Genomic DNA, 18,062 nt, shown 5'->3' on the forward strand with positions numbered 1-18,062 from the left:
AGATCATTGTGTTCGGTCCCCCTTTCTACTCCACCTTCCCCCTTCCCCTCCTGGTATAGCTACTCTCATTATTGGTCCTCAGGGATTTATAGATGAAGGCTTTTGATGTGCATTAATGTATTTTTAGTAGCTCCCAGTTCTTTATTTTGTCTTCTATAATGTGAATATTTTTATTATGTCCATAGTGTGTTTATATCTTGTATAACTGCCGTCAAATTTGTCCCTAAATTTTTATTGTCTGGATGTATGGTCTAGGGTTTATATGTAGGTATTGGATTTATCATGCGTTCATTTTTGTATGTGGCATGAGGTATGGACTTTATTCCATTCTTTTGCAGGTGGAAATCCAGTTTTTCCAACATCATTTGTTGAAAAGGATATCTCCTGTCCACTTAATGTGTTTTAGTCCTTTATCAAAGATTAGGTTGTCTATACGTACCTGGTTGTATATCTAGGTTATCAATTCTAATTCACTGCTATTCATATATACCGTTGTACCAGGTTGCTTTAAGTTTCTTGACTATATAACACGTTATTAAAGTCTTGTTTGACTTTTAAATGGTGTTTTATTTATCCTGTGTTTCTTTCCTTTCTATATTAACCTTACTGATTTCATAGGCTGATATTTATTCCCCAGGGATACAGTGGCAGAAAACCACATCAAACACCTTGAAAGAAGCCTGACTAGGATAGTTTGCTGAAAGTTCCACCAGCAATGCAAGTGGAGGGCACAATAAAGAGTTTTGGGGCTTATTGGTCAATCTAAAATCTAGTAAGAATCGTTTAAAGAGCTGATTCCAATGACAACAGCAGTAGGACTCTGAGAATGAAGAACATTTTGTGTTTGACCAATGTTACTTAGTAATTCAGGAATAAAACATATAACTTTAAAAACAAAGATACTAGATCTTTCTAATGATGTGTTTCTTCTAAACGCAGTCCATGCAGATAATGCTAATAGAGAGATCATGTATCTGAAAATTATCTGAACTATTTGTCAAGATAGAATTTATTATTCTAATTTGCTGTTGTTGGTCTTAACCTAAGACCCACACAGCATGTCATTTTCAATACATTTGAATGTTTTTTTATGTCCCATGTAACTTGGACTACGGTGAATTATAAATCCTTGTGCCTAAAGATGGTTGTTAGTTTGAAACAAACTAAATAATACATACCTAAAAACACCCATATGTGCTTAAGTTTTACTTTTTCTCCTTTTGTAATCACTCAGTCATGTTTTGATTTTATGAATAAGAAATATGGGGATTTTCAAAGGTGAATTTTCTGTTAACGCTTTTGATTAAGCAATCGGGGAGGGGGTGGTGGTAGGAGACTGATACCTGTAGATTTTTTTTAAAGAATCCTCCAAGTAAGGAAAAATGAGTCACACTATGTTCCATGTCTGGCTCTCTGGTGCTAATCTTTCTGGCTGCCCACCTGAAAACACGTTTTTAATACTAGTGTTGAAGAGAAAATGCCAAAGGGGTAGCTAGAGTTTCTGGGAAATGTAGTCCCAAGTTAATGCTGATATGTGATTTAATTGAAAGGTTACTATAGGAGTAGTTTCAGTTCAGCAATTATATGGGGACTCTGGGCAGTAGCTCGGCCCATTGTTTGACTTTTTTATGTTTTTCTGTGTGTTGTTTTGTTCTGCAATTTTCTTCCATTCCCTCAGGAACTCTCTACTCTGTGTACAAGGACAGAATGTTTGGTGGGCTCATCAGGTCCTATTTACTTCTTATACGCTCTGGCTATGTAATGAGTCACTTTGTTTTTGACATATCTCTTATAGTAGTTACATTTTCAAAATGTGTTTTAAGGTTCTTTATTTTCTTTCAGATACACACTAAGAACAATGAAATTAATAAACATAAATAGATATCCCTGATTCCCAAAGAGTAACATACTTCATTAGTTCAAAGTCCAGTTTTTCCATGAGCAATTGTTTGGTTGGTCGTTTGAAGGATGGCCACATCAGAATTATCAGAGTGTGCTAAAAAGGCTTGGATTTCATTAGAAGGTGTGTGTGCCAACTGCTGAAGCCAAAGTGGGTGAGCAAGTAAATGTGGTGAAAAAAAGCTGATGGTGCCCGGCTATCAAAAGAGATAGTGACTGGGGTCTTAAAGGCTTGAAGATAAACAAGCGGCCATCTAGCTCAGAAGAAACAAAGCCCACATGGAAGTACACACCAGCCTGAGTGAGCGAGTGATCCCAAAGGGATCAGTTATCAGGCATCAAAGAACAAAAAATTATCATATCATTGGCTGCACACCTCCATGATAGGATCGCTGAAGACAAATGGGTGCATAAGCAAATGTGGCGAAGAAAGCTGATGGTGCCCGGCTATCAAAAGAGATAGTGTCTGGGGTCTTAAAGGCTTGAAGATAAACAAGCGGCCATCTAGCTCAGAAGCAAAAAAGCCCACATGGAAGAAGCACACCAGCCAGTGCGATCACGAGGTGCCCAAGGGACCAGGTATAAGGCATGCAAAAAAAAAGAATATGTGTATGTATATATATATATATATATATATATATGTAGATATATATATATATGTAGATATATATATATATATATATATATATATATATATATATATATATATACCATATTGAATGAAGTGCAGAGTGGAGACCCAAGGCCCAAGTGTCGGTCACTGGAGATCCTCTCATAGAGGGGTTTAGGAGAGGAGATGGGTCAGTCAGGGTGCGAGGTAGTACCGATGAAGCACACAGCTTTCCCCCAGATCCTGGATGCTTCCTCCCCCCAACTACCATGATCCGAATTCTACCTTGCAGGGCTGGATAGGGCAGAGGTTGTACACTGGTACATATGAGGGCTGGAGACACAGGGAATCCAGGGTGGATGATACCTTCAGGACCAAGGGTGTGAGGGGCGATGCTGGGAGAGTGGAGGGTGAGTGGGTTGGAAAGGGGAAACTGATTACAGGGATTCACATGTGACCTCCTCCCTGGGAGAGGGACGGCAGGGAAGTGGGGGAGGGAGACTCCGGATAGAGCAGGATATGACAAAATATCGATGTATAAATTGCGAAGGGCACATGAGGGAGGGGGAGCGGAGAGGGAGGGGAAAAAAAGGAGAAGCTGATGCAGGGGGCTTGGGTGGACAGCAAATGCTCTGAGAATGATTGGGGCGGGGAGTGTATGGATATGCTTTATACAATTGATGTATGTATATGTATGGATTGTGATGGGAGTTGTATGAATCCCTAATAAAATGTAAAAAAAGAAAAGGAAAAAAAAAGAAAGAAAAGAAAATGATTAGGGCAAAGAGTGTGCACATGTGCTTTATACAATTGATGTATGTATATGTTTGGACTGTGATGGGAGTTGTATGAGCCCCTAATAAAACGTTTAATAAAAAAAGGTGTGTGTTCACTGATAGAAGACTGGCTCAGCACTTCAGAAGTGCAGATGGATTAAGAATCTCAGATTCTGAGAATCATCCAATGTTGGCTTACATTTTTGTGAGGGCTAAAGTTTGGCAGTTTGAATCCACCTTCTGCGTTATCAAAGAAAGACTTGGGAATGGGCCTCCTTAATTATTACCAGCAAATCAAACTTTGAAACAGTGGTTCTTGATCACTGAGGTTACCACGCGGTGAGATAGATGAGAAAGCAATGGGTTTAAAGCTATCTGGGCAGGGTAGTTCTTTTCAAGGACAGATCCCAAGCCTAGGAAGAGACAAGGCACACATATATTTCCAGGTGGTCTGAGAGTTCTTAGAACACACTATCATTGTCATAGGGTTTGGGAGCCAATAGTCCAAGCAAATATCAAGCAGCCTATCAATATGCTACTTCTGAGGAGGTAAACAGGTCATCACAGGTGATTACAATTCCCTCGTTGAAGATTGGCTAGGTGCTTTTCCTGAGGCTGGGAGAGTCCAAGGAACAATCACATTTGACAAGAAATTCAATTTAGCTGAATCCACAGCAAGAACACCTTTGCGGGTGACAGCCTTTCAGGATTTAGGAAGTGAAGCTCCATTGAATATGTCCCCAGGGTTCATAGTAGATTTGGAGAACCTCATCTGAGGGCAGAATTTTAGAATCATAAGAGTGGTCCATAGCAATAGTTTTGAAGAGGTTCCCAGGGGCCTTACTGTGCACAGCTGGAGAATATTCTAGAAGGCAAACACTCATTGGGAGGACTCAGCACAAGCATGTGTGGGAACTTCTCTGAGATGTTGTCTAGGGACAGAAGGGAGGGGCCAGGGTGCATTGGAGAATCAGGATTCAGTGGGGGTCCCATTGTCTGAAGATCGGGGTTACAGCAGCACCCCGAAGCTTTAGCAGGATGCTGGATCTCAAAACTCAAAGGGGCAAGGTCATCTGTTGATTGTCAATCATCATGCAGTGACTGAGTGGGCAGGTGTACAAGTGTGCTTGCTGTGTGCCTCTTGGTCCTGAACTTCACAGACTGCTGGTGGGCATCCGAGTCCCGAGGACACCTAGTGCGAGTCCCCTTTGATGAAGGCTGGAAATACTGGGCAGATGGAACTGAGGTGGGAAGTGAGGAGACACTGGATCCTGCAGGACTGCTGCCCATGATGGTAGGGACCTCAGGCTGCACAGTAGAGCTGCCTGCTCAGGAGCGGTGTGTGGGATGAGGAAACACTAGGACACAGCCCCCCAAGCCCACTGTCTGTAGCCAGCGTTTGAGAGTGATGCCTGGCCTTGCGGGGCTTAAAGGACCGCAGACTCTGCCTGTTCATTGCATGTGCCCGGGCTTCCTTCCAGGCAGTCCACTCCGGGCTGGTCAGTGCTGTGGGCTCCACGTGGTCCACGAAGGTGTAGTTCCTGCCCTATTTCGACAGCTCATAGCACTCGGGTTGCAGAATGCGCACGAAGGCGTCCATGGGAAATGTGACTCTGGATTCCCCGCAGCTGCACTGAGCAGCAGTGTTACCATAATTAACCCAGAGCAGGGTGGCAAAATTGATGGATTCCACAAAGTTGAAACCGTGATTGAAGCCAGCATATTAGCCATAGAGGAATGTGACCGTGAATTCGCCTGCTCCCTGGGTGATCCGAACAAAGGGAATGCCATTCTCCCTGGGTGAGATGAGGGCCACCTTGTGCCACAGTAAGTTTATGCAACCACTGGAACTGCCAGGGAAAAGCTCCCTGGCCAGTCTCTGCAGGCAGGCTCCGTGCTCAGGGGGCACCACATACCACATTTTTGGCTCCCTGAAATGCAGGTAGTTGAAGCTGTACAGGTCCATGTCCTCTGTGAGCCAAGCGGAGGTGGTCTCCCACAGGACACAGTACAGGAGGGAAGTGTGGATGCCTATGATGACAATTCCACACTCCTCCAAAAGATCCTGGATCATTCCCAGGTGTCTGAGCTTCCAAAGCTCAGTGTTTTCACCAAATAAGGAGCCACATACCCCAGCCCCATAAATGGGAGAATCGTGCAAGCGGCTCTTCCAATATGTTCGCTCCAAATCCTCAACATCCCGGTGTGTGATATCTGTCGGTGTTGGCCAAGTGGTGATACTCCTTTACGGTTATGGATTTCTTTGTTTTATGATCTAGCAAAAAGACACCTGTCTGCCCCGTAGCTACCTGCTGCACAGGACTGGCTATCAGGATATCATCCATATCGTCATAGTTCTGTCTGGCTGTTCACTGCTCGGATGGGATTATTTTAGCCAGGACTGCAGGTGGGCACCTTGGCATTCCATATAAACAATGTATTTGTTGAAATCCTTAAATTCCTCCATGATAGGTTGGAAAGTAATGATTTTAAGACTTGGGTTCTGGCTTTGATAGTCGTGGTAATTCATGGCTGCAAAATAGAGTTAGAAAACCCCGTTCTCATGGATGTTCCATGTATCTTGGAATGCTGTGCTTTTGTTTCTTTATCTCTCTGAAAATCTCTTCCAGTTAATTGATTTCTCTGTGAGAGCAAATGCACTCTCTCCAGGCATGTTGGTTCACCAAGAGAATTCTACTAAGGCGGACAGCTATTGTTTCCCCCAGAGAGAACAGAATTTGTCCACATGGAGTGGGTTTTCTCAGATTGCTCTTGGCTCAGTATGCTGTTCTGGAAGTTTACTTAGTTGGAAGGGTATCTCTATCTGTTGATACTTAGCTCCTGTTGCAATCCTGGGCAATTTCCAATTCCACTAACAAGTTGTGCCTCAAGGAATTTTTAAAAAGTAAATCTAAAGACAGTAATTCAGAAACATTCCACATAAATGAATGTTTCCTGAAATGCTAGTAAAGAATCAGGTAAAGAAAAAATAGCACAAAAATGCTAATATCAAAAATAACATTTATTGTAAAATATGAACCAAGACAACTAACCAAACAAACTCCCTGACATCAGTTCGACCCTGTAGGACATGATGAGATGCCTTTGTTTTTTTTCCCCTCAGGCTTTGTTTTTTTCCCCCTCATGCTCTTTTTTCTCATGCAAAGCCTTCTTCTCCATGAAGGGCCTGGTTAAGCAACTGATGGATTGGCAGCCAATGGGGCTCCACCAGGGCTCTAAAAAGGACAGAAAAAGTAAAGATTTCACTGAACTTAATAGGAAAAATAAAATTGATGTAGAATGACTTCAACAGTCAACTTAAATCTGGATGAATTATGTTACAAAAAATTAAGCAACACAAAACAGAGAATTCATCAAGCTCTTCCATCCTGATTAACGCTAAAAGCTGAACCTTGGAAAAGCCAGTAGAAGTACACAAAACATTAGCTATGAAAGATGTTTGTGTAACCCTATGTGTTAGACATAAACCTTAAAGTAGTGAAAGCTCCCAAATATTGTGTTACCAGGGGGATGATTTCATCTTAAGAACATAGTATTTAGAAATAATGACCAGCAGATTTGAAATTCAGTATTAACCATCATAGGCAATCCTATCTAGTTCCGGCTTTCTCATCCTGCCCCCTGCCCCCCCCCCCCGGGCGATACAAGTAAAAGCAACAACAACAAAAATTGGGTAAAACAAAACAATTCAGAAGTTGTGAAATCTGCATCATTTTATAATTTGAGTCAAGTTCCTAAGTTATACAATCTTCAGAGACATTTTAGGATTAAAACATATATATCCAATTCTCTTCATAAAAGTGAAAGCATAGCTTAAGGAGCCGTGAATGGGGTCGAGGTTAATGATCCACAGCTTCATATCTAACACAGAACCCAGCAGTTCAAACTCAGCGTACATCACATTATTGAAAAATATACCCTCAGACTTTTTTGAAATGCAGTTAAAAACTGTATCAAAGAAATAAAAAATGTGTTTAAGAAGAACATATTTGGCATTTAAAAGTGCTAACACGTTTTGGATTTTTCTTTATCTAATCTGACTTAATAGCAACAGTAGGATTCACCATGTTTTAGTTTTACATAAACCTCACCCTAGCAAACTAATGAAAGTAGAGAGCTTGCTTTTCATGCAGAGAGGCCCTTCCAGTTGCAGTACTAGAGACTATTAAAAGATCAGATCACTTAAATCAGCTGGTTAGTTTGGTACCTGAGCTGCTTTAAAGGTACTTTTCCCCATTGAATTGTCTACTATTTCTCATTTGCCATATTTCCCTTGAAAATTAATAACTAGTTTGAATAAAATGTAAACTGAACATGGAATGTGCCAAACATGGTTTAAATCTTACAGCCCATGCTTTCAAATAATCCTTTTACATGATGGCTATGAATTACAGTTTTAACCATATTAACTACATGCAAAAATTTTGAAAATTTAAAGACGCTTTTGGGCCATGATACTTTAGTTCTTATGCATTTATCTTCTCCACAAACTTAAGTCTCTTCTTGGGTGTCATAATGTGGAAGACGTTCCATTCAATTCCATTTCATGATGCCCCAATGAAAGGTTATGCCTGTTTCCATCAGCTTTTGTGAAACAAAATTTGCATTTTTCATAGTACTATAGAGAATAATTTTTCCACTAGAATTATGGTCACGGTCACTGTTAATATTGAAAGTCAGCGGTCATGGGTGTGATTCATGATGTAGTTCTGGTAGACCTCTGTCATCCTTCACAAATGAAGCAGCTTTCCTTCCATTCTTCTGAACATGATCTTCATTCATTTTCTCCAAAGCTTCTATGTCAGCTGAGAAATCAGCTTCATTATCTGCTGAGATGTTTAAGCCTGCAACAGCATTAAGGAGTTCTCATTCATTGAGAGCTCCATAACTCCTCCTTTCTGGAAAGTCTGGGAGACATTCTTACAGTTCCGGAAGAGGAATTCCAGGCCATGACGTTGGTTCTACAGACTGGCTGACATCACTCAACCAGATCTTTCCAGCATGCCACAGCTTGTTATACTCACTGATGTCAGGATGGATCAGTGGACATTCATTATGTAACCGCTGCATCATATCAAGACTTTGATACTGGGCATCTTTCAATTCACTACTGAGCTTTACTTCTTTTAATTTAGGAGTGGGAACATTGTGGCCATAAAAGACATAACTGAAATGTGTTTCTTGAGCATGACAACTGTTGGACAAGGAATTCCAACGCTCTGCATTCTTGAGAAACAGTGCATTTTTTTTTCTGCGCTCATGTGGATGATCTTAGGTGGATTTTGTTTACTGAAGCAGTCTTTATACCTTTAATCATCTTTAATATATGTTCATGATTCTGGAACTCAATAAGGGTTGTTTTAAATACCTTCATAGCACATTGGGTTGGTACAACTTTACTATCCTTTTCATTCTCCATGCTCCCTGCATATGCATGAAAGACAAGAGATTATTTTCTTGTACTAATACAGCCAGTGATTGTCTCCAATACTCCAGAGTGGATCATTTTATACACAAGTAAACACGTCTTAGAATCAACTGCTTTTTCAGCGAATGCTCTTTTTTCTCATGTGAAGCCTGGTCTATTTTATGATTTTGGATTTTGTTCCACTTTGTTCTCCCACTTCACTCTGGACTTTCTTTTGTGATACCTTTCAGAGTAAATTAGCAGTGGTAGCTGGGCACGATATAATTCTTCTGGTCTCAGATACATGGAAGCTGAGGATGACTGTGGTCCATTCTTCCTCTGGACTAATTGTTTCCATATGTCTTTTAATATATTCACTCGTATTTTATGGTACTTTTGTGCTGTCTTCAGTGGGGTGAATGTGGGGGGGGGGCGGGTAACAAAGAGAATGGAGGTGGGGTAGGGACTACTAGCATCTGGGTGGGCTCCCTATTGCTTGGCATAGCTATGTTCCAGAAACACAAGGTCCAGTTCTTTGGGGAATTGAAAGCTTGAAGAGCAAGAAGGGAACTATGCACCATATGGAAGACTGGAAGTCCCTCTGTCCACCCCTGTGGACCATGTCAGAAAAGTGACAGCAGTTCTGAGTATGGAAAGCCACATGGTAAGTTACCATTATCTGGCCCTGCAATCAGCCCAGACCACACCCTAGTACCTTTATTTTGAAAGCTTTGTTACTTTAACCTCATTGAAAGGTTTTCTTGCTAACAATTTTCTCGTGTTGAATGACACTTGAATTCGAAATATAAGATATTCCACATTTACTACATGCAAACAGTTTCTTTCCTGTGTGAATTATATAATGTGATGTAAGGGAGTGCTTTCGGCTAAAAGCTTTACCACACTCACAGCATACATAAGGTGTTTTTCTACAGCATGAATTCACTGATGAACAGCGAAATGATGCTTCCTGATGAAGGCTTTTCCACATTCGCCACATACATGAGGTTTCTTTCCAGTATGAGTTCGCTGATGAACAGTGATGTTACTGTTCCAGGAAAAGGTTTTTCCACATTCACCACATACATAGGGTTTCTCTCCAGTATGAGTTTGCTGATGATCAGTAAAAACATTCTTCCTTACAAAGGTTTTTCCACATTCATCAGAGACAGTTTCTCTCCAGTATGAATTCACTGATGATCAGTAAAAACATTCTTCCTGCCAAGGGCTTTTCCACATTCATCACATACATAGGGTTTCTCTCCAGTATGAATTCACTGATGAACAGTAAGGTTTGTCTTCCTGATAAAGGTTTTTCCACATTCACCACATACATGGGGTTTCTTTACTGTGTGAAATGTCTGATGCAATGGTGGAGGAGAGGGGTAAAGGAAAACAAAGGATGAATATAAGGAAGAAAAGGGTAGTGGGTGCATGGGGCACTAATCCACCCATGGGGAGGGTATTGTTTATATCTCCACAGGAAAAGTGGGAGCAGACTTCAACCCAGTGCCGCAAGGTGTGAATGCAATATCCCGGCGTGGAGTAGGGAACCAGTGGAGAGGTCTGGGAGGCTGGCCCCAGCACCATAAATTAAGTGGATTCCTGCCCCTCCCCCAAAAAGAATTTGTTCCAAAGGACGACATTGACTCTGAAGCTCCGGGTGATGGACATATCTGATCAGAGCACACGGGAGCAGATGAAGGGGCAGGAGGAGAGAGTGGAGCACAGCCTGGCCCACCAGGCCGTGAGGATGATGTTCCTGAGTAGAGCAGGCAGTCCACAGACCGAACAACATGACTGGCCCCACTGTGAGAAATGATGCCAATCAGTGACTAAGAGCGATACAGGGGACAGCACCGGAGACACAGTGTGGGAATTTCACCTGATCTGATCCCACTACACCGAGGCAAATCACAGGGGACTGCAGCAGAACAGCAAGGGAATGGAGTGGCAAGGTCCCAGGGAATGCTGAAAGTGGACTTTGGGGCCAGGGCATGGTGCCCCAACAGACTGGACTGGAAAATGCTCCAAAGGGACAGCAAACGATCCCAGAACTAACTACAAGCTTTTCTCTTGTGAAGTGTTTTGTTTTGTTCTTTGTCAGTGGGTTGTTTTTGTTGTTTTGTTGTCTTGTTGTCTGGTTGTATACTGTTGCTTTGTTTTCCTCTGTCTTGCTTTCATGCATGTTAGTGTCTCCACAGGTCTGTCTGAATAGGACAGGCTGGATGAACTATCTGGAGGAAAAACAATGAGACCGACAGTTCCGGGAGGACTTGGAGTGGCGGGGTAGGGGGGTAAGGAAGTGGTGTTAACAAACACAAGGACAAGATAACAACATGGGACCCAAAATCGTAGAGAGGGGGGAGTGGCAGGCCTGGTGGGAAATGATCAAGTGTAAGGTTGCTTAGAGAAGAGGTATACTCTAGCCCAGGTGGCGACGAAGCATGGTAGTAGGGCAGGAGGAAAGTCAAGGGAGATGGAGGAAAGAGCTAGGAGTCAAAGGGCATTTATGGGGGTCTAGACAAAGACATGTACATGCAAATATATACAGGAGGATGGGGAAATAGATCTATGTGTCTATATTTATAGGTTAAGTATTAATGTGGCGGAAGGACCTTGGGCTTCTACTCAAACACTCCCTCAATGCATGAATACTTTCTTTTATTAAATTGGAACTCTATGATGCTCACTCTCCCGACACAACTGCTGAAGCCAAAGTGGGTGAATGAGTAAATGTGGTGAAGAAAGCTTATGGTGCCCGGCTATCAAAAGAGATAGTGACTGGGGTCTTAAAGGCTTGAAGATAAACAAGCAGCCATCTAGCCAGAAGCAACAAAGTCCACATGGAAGAACACACAAGCCTGTGTGATCAAGTGGTCCCGAAGGGATCAGTTATCAGGCATCAAAGAACAAAAAAACCATATCATTGACTGCATGCCTACATGATAGGATCGCTGAAGACAAATGGGTGCATAAACAAATGTGGTGAAGAAAGCTGATGGTGCCCGGCTATCAAAAGAGATAGTGTGTGGGGTCTTAAAGGCTTGAAGGTGAACAAGCAGCCATCTAGCTCAGAAGCAAAAAAAACCCACATGGAAGGAGAACACCGGCCAGTGTGATCAAGAGGTGCCAAAGGGAGCAGGTATAAGGCATCATGCAAAAAAAAAAGATATATGTGTGTGTGTGTGTGTGTGTGTGTGTGTATATATATATGTGTATATATATATATATATATATATATATATATATATATATATATATATATATATATATATATATATATATATATACCATATTGAATGAAGGGGGAAGTGCAGAGTGGAGACCCAAGGCCCAAGTGTCGGCCAATGGAGATCCCCTCATAGAGGGGCTTAGGAGAGGAGATGGGTTAATTAGGGTGCGAGGTAGTACCGATGAAGCACACAGCTTTCCCCCAGATCCTGGATGCTTCCTCCCCCCAACTACCATGATCCGAATTCTACCTTGCAGGGCTGGATAGGGCAGAGGTTGTACACTGGTACATATGAGGGCTGGAGGCACAGGGAATCCAGGGTGGATGATACCTTCAGGACCAAGGGTGTGAGGGGCGATGCTGAGAGAGTGGAGGGTGAGTGGGTTGGAAAGGGGGAACTGATTACAAGGATCCACATGTGACCTTCTCCCTGGGAGAGGGACGCCAGAGAATGGGGGCAAGGGAGACTCTGGATAGGGCAAGATATGACAAAATAACGATGTATAAATTACCAAGGGCACATGAGCAAGGGGGGAGCAGGGAGTGAGGGAAAAAAAAGACGACCTGACAAAGGGCTTAAGTGGAGAGCAAATGTTTTGAGAATGATTGGGGCAGGGAATGTATGGATATGCTTTATACAATTGATGTATGTATATGTATGGATTGTGATAAGAGTTGTATGAGTCCCTAACAAAATGTAAAAAAAGAAAAGAGAAAAAAAAGAAAATGATTGGGGCAAAGAATGTACAGATGTGCTTTATACAATTGGTGTATGTATATGTATGGACTGTGAGAAGAGTTGTATGAGCCCCTAATAAATTGTTTAAAAAAAAAAAAGAAATGTCTGATGTGCTGTAAGGTATTATTTCTGACTGATAGCTTTACCACACTCATCGCATATATTAGGTTTTTCTCCAGTAGGCGTTCACTGATGATCAGTGAGGTTCTTCTTCCAGATAAAGGTTTTTTCACATTCACCACAGACATGGGGTTTCTTTCCAGTATGAGTTCGCTGATGAACAGTAAGTTTGGTCTTCCTAATAAAGGTGTTTCCACACTCACCACAGATATGCAGTTTCTTTCCTGTGTGAAATGTCTGATGTGATGTTAGGCATTGCTTCTGACTGAAAGCTTTGCCACACTCACTGCATACATAAGGAGTTTCTACAGTATGACTTCGTAGATGAATTTTGAGATGTGCTATCTGAATGAAACCTTTGCCACAATCATGACATACATAGGGTTTCTCTCCAGTAGGAGTTTGCTGATGAGCAGTGAGATCACTGTTCCTGTTAAATCCTTCCCCACATTCACTGCATACACAGGGGGTACCTACCACATGAGTTTTCTAATGTTCCTCGCAATATGTATTACTGTGGTAAACTTTGCCATATTCCAACCCTGTGTATGGGTTTTGTCCTTTATGTGCTGTTTGATAATGTACAGTGAGTTTGAATGATTTGTCGAACCCTTGCCCACCCTGAATGCATTCATAAGTCTTATCAAGAATTTGACTGTAGTGGTGCTCACAGAGGAAAGACTCCTTGAAGAAGATTCTCCCACATTTATCACCTATGCGTGGTTTCTCAGTTTTGTCAGATTCCTGATGCTGAATGCATTGTGACTTCATACTACTGGATTTTTCACAATCAGGGAATTTCATTCCAGTATAAAATTGTTCCTGTTCAATATCAAGAAAAGTTCTCTCGTCTCATTGAAAACTACTGACTTCTTTATTTTAGAATTGCGTAAACAATCCAAATGGTAAACACAGTTATTATAGAAATCAGTTTGGGTGTGAAAATAATGAATGAACACAGATTTGGTAGTTGCTTAATAGGACCGTGAAAATATAAAAAGAATATAAATACAAGCAAGACACAGACCCACAAGGGTGGTAAGGCCTGCTAATTTCAGGTGCTTGAGATCAGATGTATTCATTCCATCAATCTTTCCTGAAAGACAACTAAGTACTAGACAAACGAAATGTGAAAAATGCAGAATGTTCAACTTCGGAGAACACAATTTTACAGGTATATATGAGACTTATGGAAAGCCTACAGTCTAGCTTACAAAACTCATCTTCCAGTGTTTTCCTGTGGGGGTGTGCAGATTGCTGTGACATCGAAAACACTGCCACCAGTATTTAAAATATCATCAGGATCACACATGGTGCACAGGTCTAAGTGGAAATTCCAGAAATACAGACTAGGAGGAAGAACTGGTGATTAACTTCTAGAACATTAGCCCCTCAGGTTTAATGGCACTTAAATAACACTTTAGAAGTACTAAGTTCTCAAAGTACAGTCAACAGTAATGATGTGGATGGAGTAACGCTTTGAGGATCTTCACTGGGTGACATGGCATGAGAAAAAATAGCTGCCTACAAACATGTACTAATAATTGGAAGACAGAATATATGAAGCACTATCAAGAAAAATGGCAAGTTGTCAAAATGATATGTTTAAAAACTGATATTGTATATGTTATTGTACTTTAAGCACTAGTTATTTTTAGATTTAAGTGGTTTATAAGGCTGAGACTGACAAATTCATGAAGATTGGTGTCATGCTCATCATCAAAAACAAGTGCATTGCAAGATCTCTCCTGAGTTACAATGTTGCCATGGGTGGGTTAATTTTCACATGCCTGCAAGTAAAAACAATAACTACAAGTGTTATTAAAGTTTTGTACCAACTCTTAAAGCAGACATAAACTGTGGGATCCAGCCTCACAGTTAAATGGGTCCGTAGAAGTAGCATGTGACATAAAGGAAGATAAAGCAGACAGCAAAAAATAGGGTATAGCAGTCTGATCTGTAATGCTGATGAGTGATCGATGTCATTTAGCAGTGTTTATATAGGAGTGAGACATGCAAGTCTCTAGCAGCCAAATACATAACAGAATGGGCAAAGTGTGAATCTGGGACAGCCTGAATGTTTTAAAACACTTCATGGTAAGTATCAGGCTGTGAAGTTGATGACCAGGAAGAGAACATTTGCAGATAAATTCTCTATTGTCTGCATTAAAGAAGCCTGCAAGGCCAGGATTCTGGGTGGAGGGAGGCCTTCATATTTGTATGTTAGAGAAGAGTCCCAGTCATATGGTCCTAATGAAAATTCATCCCCATCATCCCCACAATATCCTCCCACTGTAGTGATTCCTTAATGATACCTCATAGGAGCACATGGCTAATCTCTAACAGCCACCAGCTTTATGTATAGAAGCAGACACACTCATATTATATTCCCAGTCAGGGGACAAGTTACTCCCCTCTAACTGCCCTCAGCACTGGTGTTAAGTTACTCAACCAATGAACTAAGGGACCTCCAGCGTAAAGAAACTTCCCACCTCATTATGTAGGTAGGTGTCTGTGTGTGTGTGTGTGTGTGTGTGTGTGTGTGTGTGTGTTGTGGGGTGGGGATGGGTTTGCATGCCTGGAGTTAATATAAATCGGTGAGTGTATATGTTCTCTCTATCCAGCTCAGACCTGACATCATGGATGAGGTGACCGCAGAAATACTTTTCTCTCCCTTTTTATTTCTGCCCCTCAGTTACACAACTGACTCTTAGGACCCATCCAGAAGGCATGTAAGAGACAAAGGAATAGTTGACTCCTTGATAGCAACAAAGAGAACCTTATTGCTCTTAAAGCTAGGCATCTTTTAGATGAGTAGCAAAAGTTGGATGTCTTTAGGAGACAGTTTTATACTTTCATCTAACGGAAAGCAGTGTAGAGAAAACTCTTTGTACCTGGAGGATTGTGTGTTATCACCTTTATCTATATCCTCTGGACTCTGGACAATTTCCTCTAGCATTAGCCCTTGTCTTCTAAGCCCTGCTGGTAAGAAGTATAGAGAAGAGGCTGCTTACACTTTTATGAAGGTTCTGTTTTCCACAATAAAGAGATTGAAGAGAGGGAATAAAGGGGAGCTGATATCAAGGAGTTCTAAAATAAAGAAAATGTTTGGAAACATTGTGGTAGCAATTGTTTAATTGTGTTTCATGTGATAGAACTATGGAATGTTATGATATCTGTAAGACTCACAATAGAATAATTAAAACTATATATGTATTGAAAATTTAACCAAGGACTTCTGGGAAGATGGCGGATCAGGAGACCAGCATACTCTGAGAGTACTTTCAAACAAGGCGGGTTTACTGTCCAGGTAGCCGAGTGGAAGGAGTCTGATGAGTGAAATATCCACCGGGACAGCACCCCACCCCACACATTTGTCCTGAGCCAGGGCCTCGGTAATCCAGGATCCGATTTGTGGGACATATCGTGTCATTAAGCTCCCGCCACCGCAGCTCTGTCTAGCTATAGTCTCACTCCATCCCCAGACCGGGACCCCGTGCTCCGAGTTGCTTGACTGCTCTGCCGAAACAGGCACAGTGGTGGTGGGACCCCCTACAGCAACTGCCCACTCGAGGGACCCCACCTGGAGAGAATCTTCCCTTTCCTGTGGTTCCCCTCTCCCCAGATGGCACGGATCTGCCCTTGGGCCGCATCCCTCACTCCATTCAACCAAGGCCTGGGTAATTGGTCTACAGGCTACTAGTGGCTGCCTGGGCAACCCCCACGGGGGACCATCCACCCCCATTGGTGCAGGGGACCTCTCCACTGCCACCTCGTATGCCTGACCCCCAAACCCCCCCCCCCCCACCTTCCGTCAGCCTAGCTCCCGCTTCACTTCCCACCAGCAAGGGCCTTCACCCGGAGCCCAAACCGCTTCTGTCCCTGATGCTGCATTTACGCAGGAGCTACTGCAGGCTGACTTGCACCACCGCAGAGTCCAGTGCCCGCAGCCCGGGGAGCGCTAAAGCCACCTGACTCGGGGCGTTCCTTCCAGCGTTGACATCCCTGGGCATAACAGTGGGTGCTCCTGCCAGTTAGGAATGCGAGCAAAAGGGCTTTGTGGCCCCGCTGGAGCAGCTTTGCCTTCCCCGGTGTGCTGCGCGGTTTCCAGCAGCCTGTGGCTGAGTACTGAGCCTGTTCTGGCGCGTTCCTCCCAGGGTGGAGGGCAGACTCACCGCCCTCTGATCCAGCTCGGAACACGACACTAAGGAGCCTGCGCTGCTCCCTGCCTGCAAGGAGCCGAGGTCGTGGCTCTGCGGTCCCCACCAGTACTGTTTGTATGCTCCAGCTGGCTTTCACCAGTGCAGTGCACTGCGGGAACCCTAGCACCAGTTTCTAAGCCTACCCCAACCCTTTCCAGCTGGTACAGGAGGCGAGCCCTGCGGCCTTTGCCTCCCTCAGCACCCCTTGTGGCCCCAGTCTTTTCCTGCCAGTGCAGGAAGCTTACCCCTCTGGGGCTTCTCCCGCCTTGGTAGCCTCTGCCCACAGGCTTAACTCTACAGGACTGCAGGGACCTGGGAGTGCTGGTTGATCGGAGGAGCATTTTTCGCTCACATAGCCCTGCTCCAGAGCCCAGATCAGCAACATGTCCTGTGGTAGTGAGGACTGGCCCACCTCCGCCTTCTATAAGGCATTTCTAACTTGGAGGGAAAAGAATGGGGGAATTTAAATATATATATATGTATATATATATATATATATATATATAATTTCATGCTTGTTTTCTTTTTTTCTTTCACTTTCTGTGTTTTCTCTCTTTTACTTCCTCCTTTTCATTATTACTATTACTTCTCTTCTGTCCATTTTCTATCTTTTTTTGCTCCTTCCACTTCACTTATCACTTCTTATCTCCTCTTTTATAGCTTCTCCTTCTCTGTCTTTATTTTTCCTCCCAATTTTTAAAAAAATTATTTTTTAATTTTGAACTTTTCCCGTTTTTATTACTAAAAAAAGGGGGGGTGCTAAGGGTATCCTGACAGAAAAGGTCAAAGCAGCCCGGGGGCACTCACTGAGGCTTCAGCCTCCACACCAGTCGCTGAAACATCTCACCACTGCTTTTCACTAAGCCTTCTGGGAATTCTGCCTACACAGCAGTCGGACCCATCTTTAGAATAGGTCATAGGCATCGCCTGAAAGAATTCTTAACAATAACACAGATAAGGGCCCCCTGGCCTCCCAGAAACATGGGGGCCTAAGATAGGATCGAGGAAAAATCAACAGACCACATCACACCCAACAAAAAAAGAGAAAACATA

The 18,062-nt window shown here is 42.8% G+C and overlaps 1 pseudogene; it reads right to left on the bottom strand.

Annotated features, from left to right (window-relative positions):
• Positions 1-7,989: 7,989 nt before the first annotated feature.
• LOC142427546 (serine/threonine-protein kinase RIO3 pseudogene) lies at positions 7,990-16,701 on the bottom strand (annotated as a pseudogene).
• Positions 16,702-18,062: the final 1,361 nt, after the last annotated feature.

This window comes from Tenrec ecaudatus, chromosome 15 (assembly GCF_050624435.1).
Source record: "Tenrec ecaudatus isolate mTenEca1 chromosome 15, mTenEca1.hap1, whole genome shotgun sequence".
NCBI lineage: Eukaryota > Metazoa > Chordata > Mammalia > Afrosoricida > Tenrecidae > Tenrec > Tenrec ecaudatus.